This window comes from Anser anser (assembly GCF_964211835.1).
Source record: "Anser anser genome assembly, chromosome: 2".
NCBI classification, from domain to species: domain Eukaryota; kingdom Metazoa; phylum Chordata; class Aves; order Anseriformes; family Anatidae; genus Anser; species Anser anser.
Genome location: NC_139721.1, coordinates 150323795 through 150349006, shown reverse-complemented (window position 1 = coordinate 150349006; position 25212 = coordinate 150323795). Strand labels below are relative to the sequence as shown.

The 25212-nt window shown below is 38.2% G+C and overlaps 1 long non-coding RNA gene across 2 annotated transcripts in view; it reads left to right on the top strand.

Moving 5' to 3' along the window:
• The window catches only part of LOC310893806, a 78792-nt gene that overhangs the window by 5099 nt on the left and 48481 nt on the right, over window positions 1-25212 (top strand). The window contains exon 1 of one of the 2 annotated variants that reach the window (XR_014579319.1): window positions 1-4858. This exon is cut by the window's left edge and continues 5099 nt beyond it. This is a non-coding gene — a long non-coding RNA (uncharacterized lncRNA). The other variant, XR_014579320.1, reaches the window with a different exon arrangement.

The window sequence follows — 25212 nt, the reverse complement described above, 5'->3', positions numbered from 1 at the left end:
CACTGTTGACTTCTATGGCTGAAAATCAGGATCTAACACAATGTTTTGTTCCCACTTTTTTTTTTTTTTTTTTTTCATTTCCTCCTTTTCTACCATTGCATACTCTAATATTATATGATCATGGTCACCGAGATTTTCTCCCTTTTACTGTTGATCAGGTCTCTCTTATTCCACAAACGTTAGGCAGAATTTGTGTCACTTTATACCACAGAAGCAGATTACTTAAATAACTCCATGAAGAACATACAGCTGTGTACAGTATCTGTGCCACATAATGTAAGCTTAATTCATACAAATGGTCCCATTGATTTTATTTGGGTTTCTCAAGCTTCAGCAGTCCAGGCTTTCCAGTGCTAATGCAATAAGTGCTGCATGGCCAATAAGCCTTTGTGTTTCTTTTAAAACCTCCTTATTTCTTTCAAATCTCTCCTTAAAATTTTTTGTAGCCTGATGTACATTAAATGCTCCTTGACAGAAACTAATGCTGTCACATAGGTTCCATCTTTCCATTTCGATTTGTCTGATAGAAAGTGAAATATCTGTTCTGGCTGTGTATATAGAATGAAAGGACCATGGTCTTCATAAACAAACAGAAAAATATGGAGCTCTATATTTCTATCCTACCTTTGTTGGTTGCCTCCTCCTCCTCCTCCACCTTTTTTCCTTCTCCAAATGAAATAACTCGATGCTTGATTTGGTGAAAGTGTTAAAGGGTAAATTACTAGTCCCATAGGTAATACTAAGAATAAAGAATAAATAGCAATAACAAAAAATCATGTTCCCTTGAGCAAGCATTCTAAAATTAAATCCTTAGCATGTCTGCCTTTGTGCTTTCCTTTTCTCACTGAGAAAAGTTAAACATATTATTCAGTTAAATCATTTTAGTTAGGTCATTACTGCTGGCTACATAGGTTAGATGAATATTAGTTTTATTTTGCAGATTTGCTGTTCCTTTTTACTTACTGCTGACAGTTTCCCTGTCACCACAGGGCACATTCTCATTGGAAGGTTGGTTGTGCAGTGAATTTTATTAATGGCTATAATCTGCTGTCGTGTCAGTTAATGCATTCTCCTAGTGGTGTGACAAGGGTTGACCGAATCTTACAGTGAATATGAGAGTGAGAAATATGTATGTGAGGAAACTTTCGCCCATAAGGACTGTTTGTTTGTTTGTTTGTTTGTTTTTGGGGTGAGGGGTGGTAGAGAAATATTAAGAAAAAAGCACAAAGGACTGAGAGCAGTGGATGCCTATATTAATTCCTTTGAACTCCTTACATTTTTCAATTTTGAGAGCCTCTTTTGGTTAACATTGTTGTTATTCAGCTGTTTCCTATAAATTTTATTATTCTTGTTTAAATGTAACCTAAGATAGAAAAGGTCTAATCCACCAGAGCATGCACTTTGCTTGATGTAAAGTTAAAAGGAGAGAGAATTTAAAAAATAAGATGCTTAACTTGGCATTGACTAATACCTCCTTAAATGCTCCCTTTTTATACAACTCTCCAGACTATTTCTATGAATTAGCAAGATTTGGGCTTTGAATTCCTAAAGGTAAAGGTAGCTCTTCAGCTTTGGGAAGCTGAATCATCCTATAATGATTTTTTTCTAATAAAGCATAAATCCTGACCATTAAGAGGGAAAGTCCTGGTCAGATTACTATGTTGTATGCAACCCAAGCTTCTCAAGTACATATTTCTATTGACTTCAAGATTTTAAAGCCAAGCAGAATTGCCTGTTTGCAAAAGGGAGGATATAGGATAAGCAATTCTAGGGCAGGCCCATCTGATTTTTTTTTTGCATGAAGAATGCTTGAGGTTATAAACCAAATTCTGAACTGGATGTTGGCTACCCATAAAGAACTGTGCTTGGCTAGGAAGTTCCTAACATGCATCCTCATAAAGCTTTGTTACAAAAGATTGGTTGTGGCCTCATTTTCCTCAAAGCAATCATATTTTATCCAAAATGTTTTGTCGATTTCTTTGTTAAAAAATACTCCTCATGTAACTCCAAACTAAGCAATTCATCATGAACAAATCATGGGATTTTAGACCAAAAGTGGGACCTATTCATGTGACTTTCAGCAGGGGAGATTTACATGAGAAGTAACTAGACATAAGCCAAAAAGATATTTGGAACTAGGATAGGGAATAATATCTACCATCTTACTGTGAAAACCAAGTTCATCTCTGCGTGGCCACAGAAACATCCTGACAACAACAAAATACTTTGTCAGCAAGCACTAAATTCTCACTGCTGGGTACAGCAGGGTCTTCAGGAAATTTTAAAAGCAATCTGGTCACTTAGAGTTTTATTATTCTTCATAATCATTCAAATTCCATTGGTTTTGAGTCCTTATTGTTCCTTTGCCAGAGAGTCTCCCACACTGCTTTTGCCAAAGACTCGAGGTTTCTGGACTGTTGTACAGCAGGCATGACAGAAGGTTAATAATAAAAATAACCAACCTTGGCAAAACTTCAAATTGGATGAAAGGAACCGCCTAAATCCATGCCTTTGCCAAGTAAGCTGGCACAGAACCAGGATGAATGGTTACAAGTTGTATTAGTGTTTCTTGAAGAAAATAGCTCAGCTGAAGATTCAGAGCTGCTTTGAGCCTTGGAAAGACACTTTCAGGATTTACAATCCCATTTCAAAAGGGAAACAAAGTAGATTTCACTGATAATGAATAGAATTAAAACAGAAAATATGGGACACCATTGGTTTTACCAAGTCCTGTTTCCTTTGACCAAAGACACTGCAAGTTGTCATGGCTTCTCAAGCAGATGTTCCTTCACCATCCTTTAAAATCCTAGGACAAAAGGCAAGATTAATTTTCCTCCTATTTGCACCGGTGTTAGTTGTCACAATGTGATACTAGTCTCAGAAAGGTTTAAACCAGAGCATGAGGCTTTAATATGTCTCATTCTTGACACTATTCACTTTTTATGTTGGATCCTGCTTTTCATTAAGAAACAGTAAATGATCACTCACAACGAGGAACACACTGAAGCACATGCTAAATAACAGCTTGCTTGAAGAACTATTTTGTGAACACTTAGGAAAAGCTATGGAGTCCCTAACACAGAATAAATACCCAGAATCGATGGCTGGATATTCTTCTAAATTTGTACTTCTATACTTAAAAACAGAAGGTTTACTTAAACAGAAGCCTTTTTTTTTTTTTTTTAAGTTTTATTTTTATTTTTAACAGTTCACTGCAGATTTCTCCCTCTAACTTTTAGTATAGGACACAAGCTGTAAATATTTGTTCTGTTACAGAATGGCATTTTGCATTTTCCCCAGAAAACAAGGTTTCCAGATTAAAGCCACCCAGTATTCATTACAGAGATTCTGAGTAGAAGAAATTCTGGCCAAATTTTAGGCAACCTCAATATTTATGCACATTACAATAGCCTCTGAGGGCTATCAGTGGTTTCTTATGCTTCCCACCATTGTAATATAATAATCTTTCCTACACTACCCTACATGAGGATTTGTAAAGGCAGCATTTTTTTTGGTAGGGATTTTCCCTAGATATCTTTCTGGAAAAGGAAGTGGATTAGATACAGTTTGGGCTCATTCTGTGAAGAAATTATTGAGTGTGGTAGGAAAAGCTGAGTGGCAGATATAAGGTTTACTTCTCCCTATCCTATACATACCTCTCAAATTAAGTCAGTGGGTGTGAGTTTCTTCCCATTTTAACCTGAAAAACAGCTGATTTTTAGTCAGAGTTTATATCAGTTAAAAAGAAAAGAATTTGATGCAAAACAACAACACTGACATCAATCAGCAAAGGATACGCATCTTGGCTAAGACCAAGAGACTGCATAACAAGCGTCATCAAATAACCCACTCTAGCTAAGCAAAGTGGAGTAGGATGCTGACAGTGCTCTTACAGCTTGCAGAGAAGCTCCAGAGCTGTGGTCAGTAATGCATGCATGGGGTGGGATTATTCTTTCTAGGAAAGTACCAATTCTCCTTTCTGCCACGTAGGATGTTATTCAGTCTTGGAGGAGAAGATCAAATATACTGAGTTCATCATGATCCTGATATTAAAAACACATTTGACTTTGCTGCTTTTTATTAAAAACAGACTATTTTTGCTTATTGTTTACTAACACAGGGCAATGTGAATGTGTTCTATCACACAGTTCTTTTCAACTAACTCAAGTGTCTAGTAACTTTCTTCTAAATCTGTTATAGTCCATTAAGCGTGAGGCAACATGTTCTATTTTTATATCTGTGACACTATTCAGTAAGCATTAAATTTGTTTCACCACTTAACACATGGTCTGTATTTATGAATCTAACCTCCTTTTAAGGATAACTTGCTTTTTGGCTGAGCTGCTTTCCTTCTCCTATTGTTATTCCTGGCTTTATAGTTTCACCTACATGTTCCAAAACAGAAAACACGTTCCACTGTTATGAACATTGTGCAAAAACATAGTAAAAAAAAAAAAAAAAAAAAGCAATCAACTTGTCCAAAGGTAAATTCCACCCTATTTAAATATGAGTTGGGGATGGCCTCTTTCAGCTGAGCTAGTTAAAATAAACTTCCTCATTTATGCATGTTGTTGTGAAAGCACAGTCTACCTAGTGATACACACATGTGAACCAGGCGGTTCTTGTGGGTTTTGCTGCTATTTTTTTTTTCTTCTCCTGGACAGATTATGAGTGGGCACTTGGGGGAGGAGAAAACTGGACAGGAAAACTATGGTATCTTTCCTTCAGCATGTAATACTCTTTAAAATCTTTACTGGGGACTTCAATGATGGGACAAAATGCAAGTTTTCAAGTGGCATCGAAAGAGGGAGAAGAGTTAATAGTACAGAAAAGGGATCTCAACCAGCTGGAGAAGCAGGTAAATGCAAAATTCACAAAGTCCAACAAAGATCAGTGTGAATGCCTTAACCTGAGATGAAACAACCCTGTGCAATAGTCCAGACTGGGAGCTGACTGTTTGGGTTGTGGTTCTGCAAAAAGGGCCTGGGTGTCCTGGTAAATATCTGGCTGGACAAGAATTAACACTGTGCCCCTGCTGCCATGAGGGCTAACAGCAGTTTGGGCTGTTTTAGCAAAAGAGTAGCCAGCAGGTCAAGGGAAGAGTTTTTTCTCCTCTATACAACTCTTAGAAGGCCCCTCTGGGAGCAGGGTGATGTGTTGGAATGAGTTCAGCAGAGGGACACCACAGTGGTCAGGGGGATGGAGTGCTTGTTGTGCAGAGGGTCTGAGGAAGTGTGGTTTGTGCAGCCTAAAGAAGGAAAAGCTCTAATTGCTATCTTTAACTGTCCTGATGTGTGGTTATACACAAGACAGAGCCTTACTGTTCTGAGAGGTGTATAGAAAAAGGACAAGGGGCAATGGTCACACATTGAAGGAAGGGAAATTGTGACCAGAAACAGGGAAAAGAAAGTCATAGTGAGAGTGATTAAGCAATGGAAACAGGTTGATCACAGACGTTTTGGGATGTCATTCTTCAAAGATATTAAAAAGACAACAGGATATGAGCTTGAGAAAACCAAGATAACTTTTAAACTATCACCATTTTGATTATGGGTTGGACCAGGTGACCTTCAGAGGTCTGTACTGACATAAATTATTCTATTGTTCTGTGACTATAAGCTATTGCATGAGATTAAGGAAAAGTCTAGTACAATCTAGTACATTAGTGGCAAAAAGACCAATCTTCTTTTGGAAGGAGAATATTCATCTATTATTAACAGAAACTGCTATTTCAGTATTAATGACTGGTAGAACAGGCATTTCCTGGCATTTAATGACCTGTTGAGTGCTTGAGAAGTAGCTGAGAGCCCTTTGCCTGGTTCGTCATTAGTTGACAGAAAATGACGAACTTGGAGAGAGCACTAACACTATTGTAGACACTGAGGACTTTTGAAAGAAAAAAAAAGACTAATTGAGACTAAGAGAATTGTACTAAATTCTTTTCTCGGTTACATAATGTCAAGAGGGTTGAATGTGTATTACCGAGAACAGATTTAGGGTCACAATCCTCTTTCTTTCTTCCTTCCTTTCTTTCTATCTTCCTTCCTTCCTTCCTTCCTTCCTTTCTTTCTTTCTTTCTTTCTTTCTTTCTTTCTTTCTTTCTTTCTTTCTTTCTTTCTTTCTTTCTTTCTTTCTTTCTTTCTTTCATTTGTAGAATAACTCAAAGTAGATCCACATTGCTATGGCTACTGTGTTTATAATAGACAGACACATTCCTTCCTGATGAAATTCTATTGAACATGTCCTGTAATTGCTAAGGGCTGATGCTGCAAAGAGTGGGATGGCAGGATTCCTTTCTCATTATCACTCCTCTTGTAAAACATTTTACTTTCCCTTCAACCACCCATTGCATGTCTCATTTTTCCATTCTACTTATAAAAGATACAGCTATTTCACAATATAATTACTTGATTTTAGTCTATAATCAGTGCAGCTCACAAGCAACTTTATTTTCCATGAGGAAAGCAGTAATCTTACATGGGGCTGTAGGCATGGGGCTGTAGGCTTTTGCTGTGGCTTGAGCTCTGTGCTCTGAGGAAGTTGTTTGTTTTCAATGTCACCAGGGAGAAGATCAGAAAAAGTGAGAAGACTGTATGTGTGGTTCTCAGATGCAAAGCACAAAGACAGTGACCTGCATTCAGGATTGTGGGGATAGTATATTATTCTGAAACCAGGCATTGCAAGCATTATTGCTATTAAAAAAATAATTAAAAAATAAAGAAATAATAATAATAATAAACCACAATTGATAACCCAAACCACTATGTTTAGGTCTTTTCTACAGTATTAACTACACAGGTAAATGCTGACATAAACTGGTGCATTAGAATACATGGAAACAATTGATTTACAGCTTACTTCACAAAAATATTCAAAATAACAAATGTACCATAGTGAACTGAGAAGCTGACAACACGCCTGCTTCTCTACACTGTTAGCCAATTTTTAAAAAGATGTCTTTATCAATGTCGTAAGGAGGCAACTCTGATCAAGTTTTCAGACGATACCAAACTAGAGGACGGGGAGGGAGAGAAAGTCAATACGCCTGAGAGCAGGGCTGCCATCCAGAGGGACCTGAACAAGCCAGAGGAATGGGCAGGCAGGAACTATGTGAAATTCAGCCAGCACCAGTGCCTAGTCCTGCAGCCAGGAAGGACATAGGTGACATAGGCTCGGGCCTTAGTGGTTGGGGAACAGCTCTGTGAGAAGGGCCATGGAGCCTGGGTAGCAGCAAGCTGGGCAGGAGCCAGCAATGAGTCCTGGCAGCAATGTGGGATAGCAGCATCCCAAGATGTATGAACAGCACACAGCCAGAGGAAGGAGGGAAGACATCATCTCCCTCTGTTCTGCATGTGTTGGACCACATCTAGGTACCTTGTCCAGTTTTGGTTTCCCAGGAAAGACACTAAGAAACTAGAACAGGTTCAGCAGAGGCCATTGCAGTAATCAGGGCTGAAGCAATTGAGAGAGATGGACCTGGTCAGCCTGGAGACAGGACCTTTAGGGAAAAAATGAGCTCTGCAAGGGCCTAACACTAGCTCTCCAGCATCTAGGGGAGGCCCTTGAGGAGAAGAGTTGGGTCTGTGCAGCAGTGTATGGTGAGAACAAGAAAGCCAATACGCATAAACTGGAAAAAAAAAAAAAAAGAGAGAAGTTCTGGATGTGAGGAAAATCTTTTTTACCCTTGATGACAGTCAGGTGTGATGAAGGTAACCCAGTGCACATTTTCAGCACCTAAAGGGGCAAAGCCCAGAACAACCTGGTGTGAACTCACAGTTGACCCTGACTTGAGCAGGAAGTTGGAGTGAAGAACTTCTGATGTCCTTTCCAACCTTAATTGTTCTACCGTCCTCCAGTTCTATGATTTGTATGAGCCTTGTGGGCCTGCCAATTTGAAAAGTATAAAGACGTTATCAAAATTTCATTGCCTCCTACTCTGTTTATGTATTTATATAAATAGGCATGTATACCTTGCTGGGTCAGGATTCTTGTGATGTTAAAGCAGATGTGACTTGAGTGAAGTCACATGTCAGGCTAGACTTTGTACAAGGATACAGTACTCAACAGTAAGTGGAATGTTCTGACCGATTCTGACTGATTTCAACACAGACCCACCCCCAGCAACACAGTGAACCAGGATTTAGTCTAACCTCAACTACTTCAGCATGCCACTGTGTAAATCCAGGGTGCATTTGTGTCTGGAAGAAAATATACAGGGTAATAAAAAAGCTGTGGGAGAATTTCAGAAAGGGCAAAAAGATCATCATAGGTATAAAATGGTTTCCCTGTGAGGAGTGGCTATGTAGGCTAGGACTCTTCAGTCTGCAAAGCAGATTGTTTAGGTGGATAAAATAAAGGCCTATGGTATATAATGGACAGGACAAACAAAGATCTGTTGTTTACTTTTTTTTTTCTCAAAGAACTAGGAGGCATGGACATAAGCTAGCATGCATGACGTTCAAATAAAGGAAAATGATTCTTCATACAGATACAGCTAAGCTGTGAAATTCCTGGCAGCAGAATGATGTGGATGCTAAATGTTTCCATTAGCTAAAGGAGTATGTGGATGGGCTAGTGGTTTGAGAAATTCCTTTGAGACTACTGAAGGCAAAGAGATCCCTGATCTGTGCTCAGCTGATGGCCCAGAATGTATTCTGGGAGAGACAACATCCTGTACTTCTTCTAGGACTGTACAATTGCCAGGATATCTGTTTTTGACCGCCAGCAGAGACAATTGGGATTGGTGTACTTTTGTCTGACACAGTATGTCTGCTTTTATGTGTAGTTTTATGTTGGAAGTGGAATATTGTGCATAAAAATGAAAACTCTTCATTTAGATGGTTTACCTGAATCATGCCAGATTAATGGCATGCATTAGGAAACAATTCAAAAGACAGAAGTCTCAGAACTGGGAACAATCAGAACTCTGTAAAAATGGTGTGGCCCATGGAACAAAAAGCTGTATTCAGCTTTGACACACATGCGGCGTTCTCTCTGAAGTCACAGGAACCATGCACGCATCAAACCCAAGACAAAAATAGATAAATAGCAAAAATAGATCCAAAAGTACCCATGTGAGGGAAATAACCTTATTTATGGAAAAAGCTGCAGTGTTTATCACCTATTCAATCCTTTGTCACAGATTTCTAAAGCATAGACTGATATAACCCAAGACCTAGTCAAAAAAGAAGGGTAATAACGAATACTTTTCTATTCAGACATGCTCTGAATTAGCACCTTTAGAATGAACAAAAAGATCACTTCTCTGAAGATGACCTGTTGAAGATGATCCCATCTGAGAGCACACAGCTGGACCACTAAGTTTTATTTCAGCTCCAGAGAATGCCTTGGTTTCCTTGCCGGTTTGACAAAAGTGCTCAAGAGAAGCTCAAATACTTACTGGCATTTTAGGCTTTTTAGATTAAGTTGAGGAAAAGATTGATTATGCATTTGTTTGGTAGGTTTATATTTATATTTAACTAGATCTGGGAATGGAAAATAGATTTAATTAAGGTGTAACTATAAATTTAGGTTGAAGCTCTAAATAGCAAATAGTGCAAACAGGAATCAGGATGAGTCTTCTGCCTTCCAGAGAGGTGTGTTAAAGTAATCTGTAGATACAAGAGCAATTTCTTACCTCTCAGCTGCTGATCATATACAGAAGTCTTATGTCACTGATCTGCAAAACTTACATGTAGAATAAAATAGCATGTTAAAAATCTTCTGAAGTGAACTTTATGGATGCAGGTATATACTGGAAAGAGTGGGCCTCTAGTAATTTTTACTTGCTTGAGGTATTTCTTTCCGAAATACCGGTAGTTCCATGTTAATTTTTCAAAGAATATTTCAAGATATAGCACAGCATTCTTTATGGAGATTTTCTCAAATGCATTAATTCTCCTCAGAGCAGTCCACTGCATAATCCCTGCGCTCCATTTTCTAACATAACGTACAGTCTTTCCTGACTTCCACTACCAGTAAGGAATTGTGATATAGAAATTAAGTCCTAGGTCCCTGACAGGAAAAGGCCACAAATTATTAAACTCTGGACAACCCATTGGGCTCATTTCCCAATGAGCTTGGACACCAGCAGGTAGCTAGGCTTTGGGGGGGATATATAACTTTCCTTTTGTAGCTGGTGGAGCTTAGGTTTTATCTGTTATGTTTGTGGATCAGATTTTATGAGGTTGAGTTTATGTAGGAATTGTATTAGGCACTCTGGAGAGTATAAGTTAAAAAGGAATGCAAAGAAATAAAAAGTCTGGAAGGAAAAAGCACATAGGAGGATGAAATGGAGAACACCGAATTAAATATTTGTTTCTCTTTTTCATTTTAGTAGTTTTCTACTTTGTTAATAATATAACTCAAATAATCTAGTTTTAAAAAACTTAAAATTTTCCATATACTGGAATTTGAAGATCATTATTTTCAACATTACATTCTTTCTCAGATACAGTTTTTGATATTATACACCACTCAAATCCCTAAGCCACCATAATCTGTAACTCAATTTCCATTTATACCTAAAAGGCTTCTGACATCTGTTTAAACACCAATATCTCCACAAGTACATAGAAATTTTACTCCTGCTGGGTATCAACTGAAAGAATCTGAAGTTTAAAATGACATTAAGCTTAACAAGTAGCTCCTAGTGATTTTCTGCTGATGTTAGTATTTAAATGGATTTTTCCTTCAATATTTCCTGTTTTGTCAGTGGCCTTAGATTCTTACTGAGATCTTTCAAATCTACATACAGTCTTTTGACTGAATATTGAGATAATTTGATTAAACTTTACAGACTTTTTCCTTGTAGCATGTTATCACAGGCATATGAGCTCCTCTTTCAATGATTCATCAGCTCTCATGAACAAACAGCATACAGCAAGGCAGAATAGCTGAGCTCTGAGACTAATGAATGGGTCAGTCCAACTCTCTTTTTTTTTTTTTTCAAATAGAGCTTTTTCCTCCTGCTTTGGGACTTGCACCTTATCTCATACGTGTGCCTTGACACTTTGTATTCATTCTCTGGTCCTGAGGGCAAGAATGCCTTAGAAGTAAATAAAAACATATGGTGGCATCAAGTAATTTAACCAATCAAAATTAATTACATTTGAAATTCTGTGCCTCAACTATACATTTTTATCACCCCATGCCTGAGTGGTATGTCTGGTTTACAGTAGTGACAGTGTCCATTTTACCATGAATCCATGAATTTTATGGCCTGTCTTGCATTCCATTACATTTGATCTTAAAACCATCTTCCTGATGGTTTTTTTTTGTTTCTTTCTTTTTCTTTTTCAGGGGCCAAGAAAGAGGCCAGAGGCCATTGGATTTAATTTTGGGCCAAACAGAGGAGTATTAATTATATTTTGGAGGAGTAATCATCATATTTTGCTGACAACTTTAGTCATTAATCTATTAATTTATCTCCATGGATGTTTGTCTTAACATGCCAATGGATATAATGATATGTCAGATCTGATTTTTTTTGTATACAGCTGGTAACTGTGTGTTAGGTGATGGTCAAGACTGTCCTTGCCATAGTCTGCATTTTATTTCAGTGTGTCGTAATCAAGGGTGAGGAATTTGTGGAAGCATGATTTTTTTTTTTTGTAGTTCCCTGACAACTGCTCTTTCTGCTTGAGATGTTATTATCATTGGATGCAATGTTGTTAGGATGTCACCATATCGTGTTCACTTTGTCCACTTTGTCACCTTGACACGCAAAGGCTGAGTTAGGCTGTAATTCTGTTTGAACCTAAGCTGGAAAGACTGCATTCTTATGTTGTGAAGGTAGTAAAAAAAAACATTCTATCTTCTATAGTCACATTTGCAATAGTTTGTTGCTGTTGTCCTGAAGACAGTTTGGCTTTGCTGAGAGAAAGAGTTGACTGCAAGGTTATTGTGATCTGCTTCCCAGACTGGCTAGGCTGAATCCAGACAGGTTTATGCATTTGCCTCTGTGAAGGCAGATGTACTTGGGGAAAAGAAACTTTTCTCTATTTGAGATTTCCTTGGGTCCTGAACAGGGAATCTGCAAAGATCATGTGGAAGCTCCAACATCTGAACCTTTCATCAGGGCTCCTCCTTTCCCAGCCTCAAGACTGCAATTGCTCAGTCTGCAAGTTAGGAAGACAAATCTCAGCTTACCACACAGTCGGTGGTTTCACATTTAAGTTCTGAAAAACTGAAGTCATGCATTAAAATCCTTGCACATAATAGCTTGTCATCACCCTCTTTGAGGGGTAGCTACATATAAATGCTCTTCTTGAAGCGTTTCAGAGAATTTAAATTTACCATGGGATTCCCTATTCTGCTTTTCCTCCTTCTTATGTTATCTTCAGATCTCATTACAGCAGCTCTCAGCTTGTCTGGAAGATATGGACCCGAGGTTTTCTGAACCTACAAGTAGTATGCTGATCTGAGCCCCTGGAGAAGAAAGAGTCAGTCTTTGTCCCTGGGGTTTTTCATTCTTCTTTTGGCTTAAAGGGAAAGCTTGGCACCTGGATTGCCTCTTGCTCAGCAGAGCAAAGAACTGCCTTCTCAGCTAGCTCGAACATGTCTTTGGTTGTTTCTTTATATGGAAAATAATTCTCACTCCTGCTAACAAAAAAGAATACCAATACCAATGCCTTTATATAGCACATATTAGCTCAAGCTCACAGTACCTTTTACAAACAAAGGCAGAAACATGATTTTTTTTTTTTTTTTCCAAACTTTTCAGAAAATGGAAGCAGAGAGTGTGAAAAGTGATTTACCCAGTGCTATCTGGTAAACTAGGAGTGTGGGGGTGCATAATGCAAGAGTCAGTGCCCCAGACACGGGGTATAGTAAACATGTAAGAAGGTGTACTGTGAAGATACTACTACAAGGACTGCCTCTCATGTCCTGTTTCACCAGCTTCATTAATTTCTTTTGTTTGCAAACATTTCCATAGCATACACCTTTTCAGGTGGTGAAGAATTTGGTGGCAAAGCATTTGAGAATACATGAGGCTCCAGACAGTGTGAGGGGGAGATGATCAACTAGTTTCAGAAGGAATTGCAAGGGTACCCATGGCAGAGAACCCTTTAGTCCCTTCCATCCCCCTCTTCTGAGTCTCTTTCATTTCTCATCCTCAGGTAAGAGTGCAGTTGTTATGGTTCTATCAATATGTTTATTTCTCCCACTGTGTATTTAGTGATGAAGGAGAAAACTAGTCTGCTAATCAGAATTCATTCATTCCTTTATAAGTTCAAAGCAGGGTCAGTACAAACCATATCTTTGGCTTGGAAGCACTTAGGTTTTTTTTTTTTTTTTTTTTTTTTTTAAATCTTGCATCAGTGCCATGTCTAACTATGTCCCCACATAAAAGCTTTTTGGCACAGAAAGTCCTTCATTCAAGTCACTCTCCTTCATGTCACTGATTAATTCAGACCATTAACTAAGAAGCAAACTACCTAATCATTTGTCCATATGTGGCCTGCATATGTAGCGAGCTTGTAAGTTTATAAGTGCAGTTGGCTAACAAAGAAACCACTGGCATTTCATTATATTTTTGTATATCTTAGCAGTTTCTGCCCCTGACGCCCAAAAATGAAAGGCCAAAGCACAGACTGTCTTTACAGTAATTCCTTCAAAACCAATCAGAATCAGAAAAACTCATCATCTGACACTTCTAGTCCAAATTCCAGAGCTTTAATCTTTTTACAAGTTCACATGGTCTAAAGTTTGGCTGATTTCTTACAACCCACTATTGGTAATCTCTGTGACAATTGTTAAATTATATTGTAAATTAAGTCAAAGGGAATTTGAATATGTAAAAATCAGTGTTAGCTGAAATTTAGTTAGAAGTTAATTCTCCTGTTGTAATCTCAATCTCTGACTTTCAAAATTTTATTACAGATTATGTTTTATAAAAGTCTCTGAGCTCTTCCCCATCAGGTCCCAATTTAATCAAGACCTTTATTTTCACTGATTCTCCTTCACTGTTTTCATAGTTCAAGTCTATAACCACTATTCAACAGTTTTAATTATAGCCACTGCTCAAGAGACCTGAAACATAGCTTTTCATATCTTTATGAGATACTTTTTTGTATGGAGTCTTGAAGATCTCATAATTTATATGCTATTAAAAAAGTCTTATGTGAAGTGGAGGCGAGATCTGGACCGTAGTGAATACCTGTGAATGGGTTCAGGCTTTTAATATTTGCTTTGTGCTTAGTTTCTATAACCATCGCAGACTTAGCACATGTGGGATGTAAGTGCATACTGCAGAATTTTGCCTGATGTTTCAGAACGTAACTCTTTAGTTTAATGAGAAATGCCCAAGCCTCTGTAGCTTAGAAAAACAAAACATCACAAACTCACTGCCCTCTGTCTCCACAAAACATCCTTGTAGGTCTATATAAACTTAAAGAGAAAGCTGTTTCCTACTAGGATTATCCTCAGGTCAGGGTGGTGAGAAACAGTCTCTACTGCCAAACATCTTCTGCTTTGCTTTATGTTTCCATCATGAGAACCTTTATATTGGCGACTGGTTATATTGCCATGCTCCACTGCATTTCCTCAAGGTTTTTCCTTTTTTTTCTTTTTTTTTTTTTTCTTTTCATTCTTTGGCTGGCATTGCAAATCTAACCCTGTGCACGTACACACAAACTACGTGTAGTTGTCCCTCAGCTTCCCTTCTTCCTCAGGGTTTTTGTCTGCAGACACAAATAATGATGATTAGGTTTCCCTGAAAGAATAGAGAGTCAGCTTATCCTGAGTCAAGCTTTGAGCAGTCAAGTCTCAGAGAGATAAAACAGTCATGGTTTTTTTTTTTATTTTTTCTTTTTTTTTTTTTCCTAACAATATCTTTCAAAATCTCTACAATCAGAAGTTTCGACTATTAGGGTGTATAATATCCAGAACTACACAGAAGGCGATGAAATTGTTTATAGACATCTGGTGAAAATTCTTCTTCTACTCTTACACAATACCACAGAAAATGTGATGAACAATGTTATCCCTCTGCCCTCACATGTCCTCCTGGGTTGGTTCCATCATTTCTTTGGAGGTGATAATTCTTGGGTTTGTCTTTTCTCTTTTGATCTCTTATCTCTTTTCCTCTCAGGGCTATTCTGACTCCAGAGTAGTGGATGTCAGCATTGTATTGAATCCTCTAAAACTGAATCCTCCACCTTAAAAAAAAAATATATATATTTATTTATTTTATTTATTTTTTATTTTATTATATTATCATGTTTCCAAGACAAAGGAGTGCCTATAATCTGTGCTGGAATGAAAACAGTGGAGACTGAAAACAGTTTTTGTCTACCTAGAGACAACAGACAGACATCTCCACAATGTAGTTGGCATGGTTAAATGCTGAAGAGACACTAAGAAAATTATGTAGTTTCTGCATCTCTTCTGTGGATAATTATATTTACTACAAATACTGTGGGCAACAAGGAAGAGTTGCTAGATAGTTGTAAATTACAGAGGGAACTAAGAACTGTTCCATATGAAAACATTAAAATAATTTAACATCAGGCTGTGTGAAAAGAGGCCTGGAAAAAAAATCCACACTATAGATTTGTTGAAATAGCTCTAGCATATAGAGAGAAGGGTCAAGGGAATCTGAAAGAATCCTGTTTTCACTTTTAGTGGGTTGCAAGCCCTATTTTTTCAAAAACATAGAAAACAATACAAGGAAGAAAGATAAAAGAGCACCGAAGAAGTAAAAATGACTAATCTGTAGGAAAAAAAAAAGTCTATTGAGATAGGTCCACTGCTGGACACTGAAAAGAGTTGTCTCATGCAACATTTGAGTGAAGGATTGCATGTGTGACAGAGGGAAGATTACTGTACTTGCCCTTCTTTGGTGCTAATAAGCATTTGCTTCACTTTCAGAGACAGGACTGCTGGCTTTGGTTTACCTGGTATAGCTGTTACTGAGAACAGTATGTCCTGAAGAGGAAAATGTGGGAGTGTAAGCAGCAAAAAGTTGAGATTTGTCAGAATTAGCAAAGCTATGGAAGAAAAGATAGATCAATCAACTCTCTGCTGTATTGCTTTGGAGATATGTTTTCTCAAGAACAGTTTTGTTCTTAATTAAAAGAAAGCTTTTACCACAAATCCCGTTTCAAAGGGACCAGGACTGCAAGGTTGGGACATAAGTTAAACCTTCTTCAGCAAATCTCATTTGCTATATAGGAGCTCTCTTTGATACCCAGGCTGAGAATGGGGAAATTGTCTGACTCCACCTGAAGAGGTAAGGGATGGTTAGAGACCTGAGCAGCACAGGGAGTGTGGTCAGAGAGATAAGGAAATGTCAGAGGCACAGTTTTCTCAGAGACTGTAAGAATCAGTGATAAACATAAAAAGGCACGACACACACAGATCCTTAAAATACCTTTAAGAATCTGGGTTTTAGTCCCTGGGATTATCCAGGCTTTTGATTCTGATAAGATGATTTATGATGGTGCCAATAAGTACTGCTTACAAGGGTGCTGTTTGTGATGTTTGCATACAGAGCCATGGTTTCAGAATGTGGGACACACTGGGGAGATAGTTTGTAGTTGTATAATTTATCTGAGAATAGATTATGCATGTAAATTTGATGTGAACTTAAGTCCCACTGGAAGTACCTCAGTTATTTCCCTTCTACTTAATCCATTTCTAGTTTTGGAATGCTAAGTACAAAATAACACATCTTAAAAAATTCTTGGCTTTAGCAATATCCTATCCCAGCTGTGCTTTCATGTAGAGGAAATAATGCCTGCTGGACAGAAAAGAGATGCTACCTTTGACCATGGTGTCTTTCACTGTAGTATCTTCTCTGACCTGTTCTTCTACTGCACTGTTGTCAACAGATCCTCTCTTGCACACAGAATATAAGAACAAATGTATTTGTATGATACCCATCTATCTCTGCATATGAGAGTGGCAAATGGCATATGACGTGGAAAAGAGTAGGGCTTCAGTGTGCCCACCAGAGCAATGTGCAGTGATTTTCAGCTCATGATTTGCACCAGTTTATCCACTCAGCTGGTATTAGATCTGAGCCCTTTTAATAGCCAGTAAAGCCCTTTTCGCCACAACTATACCATTTCTTACTTCATTGGCAAAACACAAAATTTTATTTAGAGTTCTGCTTCAGCGAGTAGAGATCTTCTTATACTGGATCCAGGTCCTCAGCCAGATAATGTTTTATGGAAACAAACAATCCTTAAATAGAAAATTTAATACCAGAAGTCATGTTTCCTTTTTTCCCTTTATTTTAGTTTCAGTCAGGTCTGAGCCCCAATATCTACGAATAAGGTATCAGTTATGCTGTACAGGAACTCAGGTCACACCGAATGCTACTTTCAGTTACACAACAAGGTAAAGTACAGTTACTGTATTAGTTGCATTTTCATTTTAGTGGGTGATATTTTCAGTTTAGGAATATCTATACAAAATAAATTGCAGCCCAGAAAACATGTCTGATCTGGCCTAGTGTACACGCAAAACCAGTTTGGTTCTATTGTCCTTTCAGTTCATCAAAGAAGTAGGGGGAGCTTCCTCCAGCACTGGCTCACAAATGCTCAATGGAAAGGTGAGCACCACTGCAGAAGGGATTTTCAGCCCTGAAGTAGAGGAGAGAAGCATTTCTGCATTTTTCACTTTGCTTCCTTTTTGATAACAGAATATTTAAAAAATGATCTCTTTCTTTCCACAGTGTCATAAAGTTGCTGAACCTGAATGGAGAGAAAAGTGCTTCTGCTGCTGAAGCAGAATATAGTAATACATTTTCTTGCCATGTGTCATTATCACAAAAATACTGCAGCCAGAGTATGTAGAACATTTTGAATCTCACAACCATCTTAAATCTCAGTCCAAGCCAGTGAAAGGTTATTATGCGGGTATAACAATATTCCCATTTCATAATCCATTGTCTACTCATTTATCAAAATATTTTATTTATTTTTATTTTTTTTTTCTTTCCCCCCCTGTTTCTTTTACTACCTTTCATCATGTTTATAAGACACCTAGGAGACAGGTTACTCGTAGAAGAATTTTTTTTTTCAGGTGCACTGTGATTTCTGTATATTTTAACTCTTCCTTGGTTTCTGTGGTATATAAACACACTTAAATACACCTATGACAATAAAGTTTCACTCCAATTGTCCTTTCCTTTCCTTTCCTTTCCTTTCCTTTCCTTTCCTTTCCTTTCCTTTCCTTTCCTTTCCTTTCCTTTCCTTTCCTTTCCTTTCCTTTCCTTTCCTTTCCTTTCCTTTCCTTTCCTTTCCTTTCCTTTCCTTTCCTTTCCTTTCCTTTCCTTTCCTTTCCTTTCCTTTCCTTTCCTTTCCTTTCCTTTCCTTTCCTTTCCTTTCCTTTCCTTTCCTTTCCTTTCCTTTCCTTTCCTTTCCTTTCCCAGCTCCAGGTTCTGCTCCACCCTTCCATATGTCCTCATCACATTTCTTTCAAGTCCCTTCTGCTCTACTGCTAATGTGCCTGAAAGAGATATCCCTGTTCTTTCTTCTTATTAATGCCAAGGCTAATCTGAAAATATTTTTACTCTCCAATTAAATGATTAGTAATGGGAGTCTCGTACAATGGTCTCACTGTACTCCCACTCATAGCTCCATTTCACTGCAATATAATCCTGTCGACTACAGTGGAGTTTTATATTGGAGTCACCAAGGTAAGGGAAAGGATCAGAAATCTCTGTAAGCCAAGTTCCCTTTAAGATTGGCCTTTTTGAGCTTCTCTTTGTGGAGAGCCTTGTAGAATATGAATGGTCAAATTTCAAGCAAAAATGAAATTGCAGCTGATTTCTTTGCTAAATAATAGTAATAATAATAACTCTGGTAAATTACTTCCCCCTCCCCTCCCAGTGCTTGTGGGGAGAAGCTGAGCTTCTGGAGTGGAGAGGGAGGATGGCAAGGAGCACAGCAGGGTTACTGCTCCCCCACGTCCTTGCAATGCCCACTGGGCTGGGGAATCAGCGGGGGAGCAAGCAGTGCCAAAAAGCTCCTCACAGCACCGTCTGGCAAGGGAGCTCAGGCGAGAGCTGTGCTATTTCAGTAAAAGGCTTTGGATAAAAATAATGCCATAATACACAGCAGTGATCTAATCGTTTATAACAGGTTTATTCACGAGTCCTCATTCAGTATCCACTTAGGTAAAACTCCAGTTGATTTATCAGCTAGTCAATCAAAAAGCAAGTTATTCTGTTAAATGCTTAAAAATAAGTAGCCATCTGACCTCAACAGAGGAACTTTTGCTCCCTTCCAGCTGTTGTTTTTATAGAGTTTTCTATAGCCATTTATGGTGTTTCTTTTCTACTCTGCTCCTATGGTTTGTTACTGTTATGCAATGAATTGTGAGAGTAAGACAAACTAGGAAAGACGATAAAGGCACCATGTGATTTTTCTTTATTTGTTCTGTAAAGCATGTAGCTCATTTTATACAATTGTATAAATGGCAGTAAAATAATTGGCTTCAGTGGGAGCTTTATTTGGGTAATTTCTGCATAAGGATTGCAGGCTAGGTCTCCCACTGTTTTAAGCAGTTCCAAAATACTGAGATATCTTTTTTCACATTTGTACAATATATAATGTTTATTTCACCTCTCTGTAGATCTGGGGTATTTGGAAAAAAAAAAAAAAAAAAAAAAAAAGGAAAAAAAATGAAAATAGGTGAATGCATTTTAAAAATGCACAGTATTGGATTGTCTTGTTTTAGAGATTTGTTTTTGATTCCCAAAAGTACCTAGTAGTTTTGATATTTCCATTTTATTTCCTAGACAAAAATACCTTATGGTGGCCTGTCATTCTGAGAGAGAATAAGAAATATTTTAAATACCTTAATTGATGTACACAATATTATTAGTGCATAAAAATCTTATCCCTGTCTTGGGGGAAGATGTTGGGAAGGGGGAGGTATGCAAAAGTGGTGTGTTGTTATGATACAAAAATGAATATTTTGTAGCACCTGCTCCAGACTGGTCATGCAGAAATCTGTGCTCCATTGGTAGTGAGGGGTACAGCAGACTGGCAAGTCACTTCATTTTCCATAGCCCAGGGATCAGTCCTCGGCTGGGTATAGGACTTTAAAAGAATTTCATGTAGCTTTTGTAGAGGAACAAACAAGCAGAATAAGGATTTCACTGAGGAGCCAAAATGTGACATGAAGCCTTTTTATCTGTCTGAGTCAGAGAAGCACAAAACCTAAGAGGCTGCTGCCTCTCACAGCCTGAGAATTGATTTTTTGTAGAGTCCACTCCTTTGTGTAAATAGTAAGCTTTCCAAGAATAACACTGAATTCTTCCTTTAAATATTTAAACTCTGAAGGAGATTTGGCTTAATCACTAGAAGAAACATTGAACTGAGTATACATCAACCCCACACATTTTGCACCATACTCCCCTATTCCTTCAGTCTAGAAGAGATACTTTCACTGAAATATGAATAATTATGTTTTTGTAAATTACTTGGTTCTGCACTGTAAAGTACAACTGGGGAAGTGGCTAAAGGGACTAATAAAGAGCAATTAGGAGAAACAATTAAATATTTAGACGGATGAATGATCTGAAATGGAGATGCTGTGTGGAATTCATTTGAAATGGCAATGACTCTAATGGCCATTCTCTTGTCTTTGAACTGTTCTGCTAAGATATATATTTGCTATGTAAATGGACAATCATGTCTCAGAGATTTCCCTTGTAGATCTTTTCTGAGAGTGGGTTACAATTTACTTGCCTTGAAATTCAGCATTTCCTTGCTACGATGACTGCATTTCTAATGAGCGTAGAGATTAAAGAAGGAAGTGGCACAAACCCAGAGGAAAGGAAGGTGTTAAAGACTAGGTAGTCCTGCCAAACTTTTTGTACTCTTCCTTTATCTCTCACATCAACAAGCACTCAGGACCCAACTACAGCAATTGTTATAAAATCCAGTCAGAAAAGTATTTGTTCTATCCTGAATCTAAAGTATGAGCACCTAGGCAGCAAAGGTACAGCTTTTGTGACAGAGTGGAAAATATTCTGGGGGAGGAGAGGCTGAGCAGTGATGCAGCCATTTTCTAACCCTCCAAAAGCACATGGACTGATGAGGACAAAGGAGGGAGCAACAGCTTTCCTGGACATCTAGTATATCTGTCCCATGCATAAGCATGTAGAAGTGATACTGTCTTAAGCAGTGTGCTTTATAGAGGTTTGGAAATCATATCCAAGGCCTCTAGTGAGCTGACACCTTGGAATTAAACCCCTGACTCTGAATAAGCCAGCTAAGAACCCTGCAGTTCTAGGATCTTCAGTATATTGATGAGAGCTGTGTAAGGTCTACTATAATCCTTTATGCTTTCTTAAAAGCAGAATACAATGTGCTAGGTAGAATGTGTACAGACATTCCACTTCAATATAGAGGGAAATAATTTACTTGAGCACTATAAAATAAAAACAGGTTATAAAACATGCAGGAAAATGGAGAAGAACTAGTTGTACTGCCAGCTCCAGCACAGATGCATATGCACAACGCTGAGAAAATAAGCTATCTTTCCCAGTCTCAGTGACAGTAAATAAAGAGCGATGGCTAACAAAAACAATGTGATAAAGGCTGGGTTGTGTAAGTTGCTCTTTTGCAGGAAACCCATGGTACAGCATATTCATTAGTCATATTATTGTTAACTGAGTTTTATGTACAGCTCCCCACCCACCCAACTGAGAGCACAGTATGTACTATACATTCCCTCTGATGTACCGGTAGTGATCAAATGTAAGCTGGCTCTAGTGTAAGCCAGAAATGAAAATAAAACCAGCAGTTCTTAGAAGGGGAGGAAAAGGAAAGCAAGTCAACAGTAAGGACACATTCATTTAATATGATGTGAAAGACTAAGAGTATATACCAGATCAGAAAAGAAAAGAAGTATGGGAAGTACCATTCCACAAGTCCTAGACAAAACCTATAACAATTGGCAATTCTTTATGTTCATATATTATGTTCCTTGGCTCAGCCTCTGTCAGTGATGGTGTTTATTAAAATACTTCCTGTACTACAAAGGATAACTCTGTGAAATATTCCCATTAAGGATCACTAAAAAGTGCTGCCAGCCTGCAGTTGGCAATGTACTTCATGTAAAGAGTAAAGGTGGAAGGACTGATAAAGACAACAGACAAACATTTTTGCCATTGGAACAAACAGACTGTTGGTGGGTTTAATCCAGAAAGAATATGGCAGCTGGTTTACCAGCCTGGAGTCCTTCCTGGTCCTCTGAGCATATGAAGAAGTCACTACTGAAAGTCTTGGTGGATATGACGGCATCCAGCTGCCCAGTGTTTGCTCATCAGCTCCAGCAAGACAAACCAGAAGGCTCAATTATGAATGTGGAGTAAGAGAAAACCTTCAGTCTCTTTAGGGTGTTCCCTAATTTCCTAGCTCACTCTTTCAGGTGTGAGAGCTGAAGAGACAGTGATGAGGTAGAGTCAGATGTTCAGTCAAATGACTTCAAAGTAACAGGTTACCACGCATCAAATGAGCCATGACAAACAATCCTATGAGCCTTCTTAGCCAAAGGCACAAATCAGGTGAGTTGAGACAATTTAGTCCACCGTAGAAAAGATTTGAGCTAAGTGCATCTAAGGTGCTATGACTGCTGCTTTGGAGCCAACATTATCTTGCTTGTCACTACTGCTGCAACACTTGAGTGTTGTCACACACACTTTGAAGCAGAAATATTTGCCATTCTGTCCACGTACTTCATGTCTCCTCCAGGATTGTATATAAACCATACTTCCAGGTGAAGGGAGATTGTCAGAAGAGCATAAGGAGGAAGAAATATCTAGAGTCCACTGAAATTCAGTGCAAATTGAATGTTTAACAGATTAAAACCCCAATCAAATTATGAAGGTCTCAGAAAAAAAAAAAAAAAACAAAAACATAGATATTGCTGGTGTAAATTCTAATATTTGAATAGTACCAAGTCCCAGTTCAGTCTCACCCATAATCTCTTTTTTTTTTTTCTTTTTAAGTGAAACACATAGTTTACCTAAGATTTTGAAAGCAATTCATTTCTCTTGACAGATAAGACGTTACCTTATTTTCTTACATTTGGATTGTCGTCAGTCATTAAGTCAGAGCTAACACAAAGTCATTATACCAAGCAGCTATAATTTTTCCCCTTGGAAAAAGGATCGAATCCTTACCTCAGTTGGCTTTTCTCTAAGTACAGAAATAGAATAAAATAAAATAATAACAACAAAACAATAGAGTGAAGACCAACATTTGCACTGACTGCTGCACAGGCCTCAATTTTCTCCCAGAATCATAGAATGGTTTGGAAGGGATCTTAAAGATCATCCAGTTCCAAATTCCGGCCATGGGCAGGGATATCTTCCTTTAGACCAGGTTTCTTAAGCCCCATCCAACCTAGTCTTGAAGACTTCCAGGGATGGGGCATCCACATCTCTATTCCAGTGCCTCATAACCCTCATCAGAAAGAATTTCTTCCTAATATCTAATCTAAATCTACCCTCTTTTAATTTAAAGCTATTACCCCTTGTACCATCACTACGCTCCCTGATAAAGAGTACCTCTCCAGTTTTCCTAAATGACCGAGTTCCCCAAACCAGGCATATTCACAAATTATATCGTGTGCTCACTAGGATTTTAAGGGAAGGCTTGCTGAGGAGTTTTGTGATGGTTATGTTGACTTCCTGCGTAGTATCCTCTTGAACGAAGAGATGGTCTTGGAGACACGCCATATCATTAATTAAGCCCCTGGTGCTTCCACAACACTTATCAACTAGTCAATTGTCATGCAAAATATGAATCTTCCTGAAGTCATATTTTGAACTTACTGATTTGCTTGGTGACATGGCTCCAAGCAGCATGCAAAGTTTTCTGGTTTTCTTTGCTCTAGGGACTAGAGAAATCAGTGTTGAGAAGCAGAATTTGATGGAGGTTTACACTATCCATCAGATGGTTTATTGGCCAAAGGAGAGTCAAGGATTAGAGGCTTAATCCTTGAAGCAAATTTTATTTCCTAACTTTGATATTGCCCACAAAACAAAGTCCCTGTAAACCCAGATGTAGGATTTACTGGCTGCATTTTTTTTTCCAGCTTGAAAGCAAATCTTTAACACTTTATACTGCATTTTATGATACAATGTGAGCTCATCACAGTCCTTCAGTACAGAGCAGAGCCTCAGCTTCTTTTGCATTAGAGCTGCCTTGGCCAAAATGCCCCACAAGCCCAGGCAGCACCTCAGGAGTGGTGGGACTAAGAGTGGTAGAGAAATGGATTGCAAATGTAATTGGATCAGAATTAAGAGTCTTTGGCTGCTTGCTGTTATTTCTAATCAAACTTATCAAGTATGCTGGCTCGAGCTACAGTGAAGCACTGAAGAATTGTTTTTGGACATTAATTGTTGCCAACTGCCCCGCACACTTTATTTATTAATTATTATTTTCAATGCATAGAGTTTTGTACACTGAATAAAACTGACAAACTCTGCCACCCTTTGAGGATAAGAGAAGTCACTTCACCCTGACTTTGAGAAACCTATGCAATGGGTTCAGAAGGGCTGATCAGGGAGGGCTACTAAGCAGACTGAGCGATAGGAAATACTGAGATGATAAATGGCACATTCTTATTGCCAGGGCTGCCTAGGAGACAGTCACTGATTTAATGGAGCAGACTGTTTTACTAGAACGATAGCAAAGGAGATCAGAGGTAACACCATGATTGAACCTGCTTTCTGAAGGCCTGGGATCCATATGCTAACAGAGCAGGATTTAAATACTCAGATAACATGACAAAACTGAAGATGTGTAATGCCTCTGGCTCTCCAGCTTAGGCAACAACCTTCTTTATAACATGAAAATGAGTGCTAGTGTCAAGTAGAGCATGAAAGGCAGAGTCAGGAAAGACGGAAAATATAAAACAAGGCAAAAAAAAATACAAAGCAATATACTACACCAGTACAGTAATTAGCTACCCAAAGAGTAGGTCAAGGGGAATATAAAGTCATACTTGAGTTAATCACATAGTAATACATCACAGTATTTGGAAGCATTGCATAGACACTTGCTTCTTTAGATACACAAAGGGGTGTCAGTAGACAAAAAATTAGAAAATCTCAGTTTATTGGCTGAATCCAATTTAACATAAATATAATTTTTACTCACTATGACTGCTGGTAACTGGAATGTTCCTGACATGAAATATGTGATAGAAACCTGGATTTTAAGAAAACAATTTAATTGA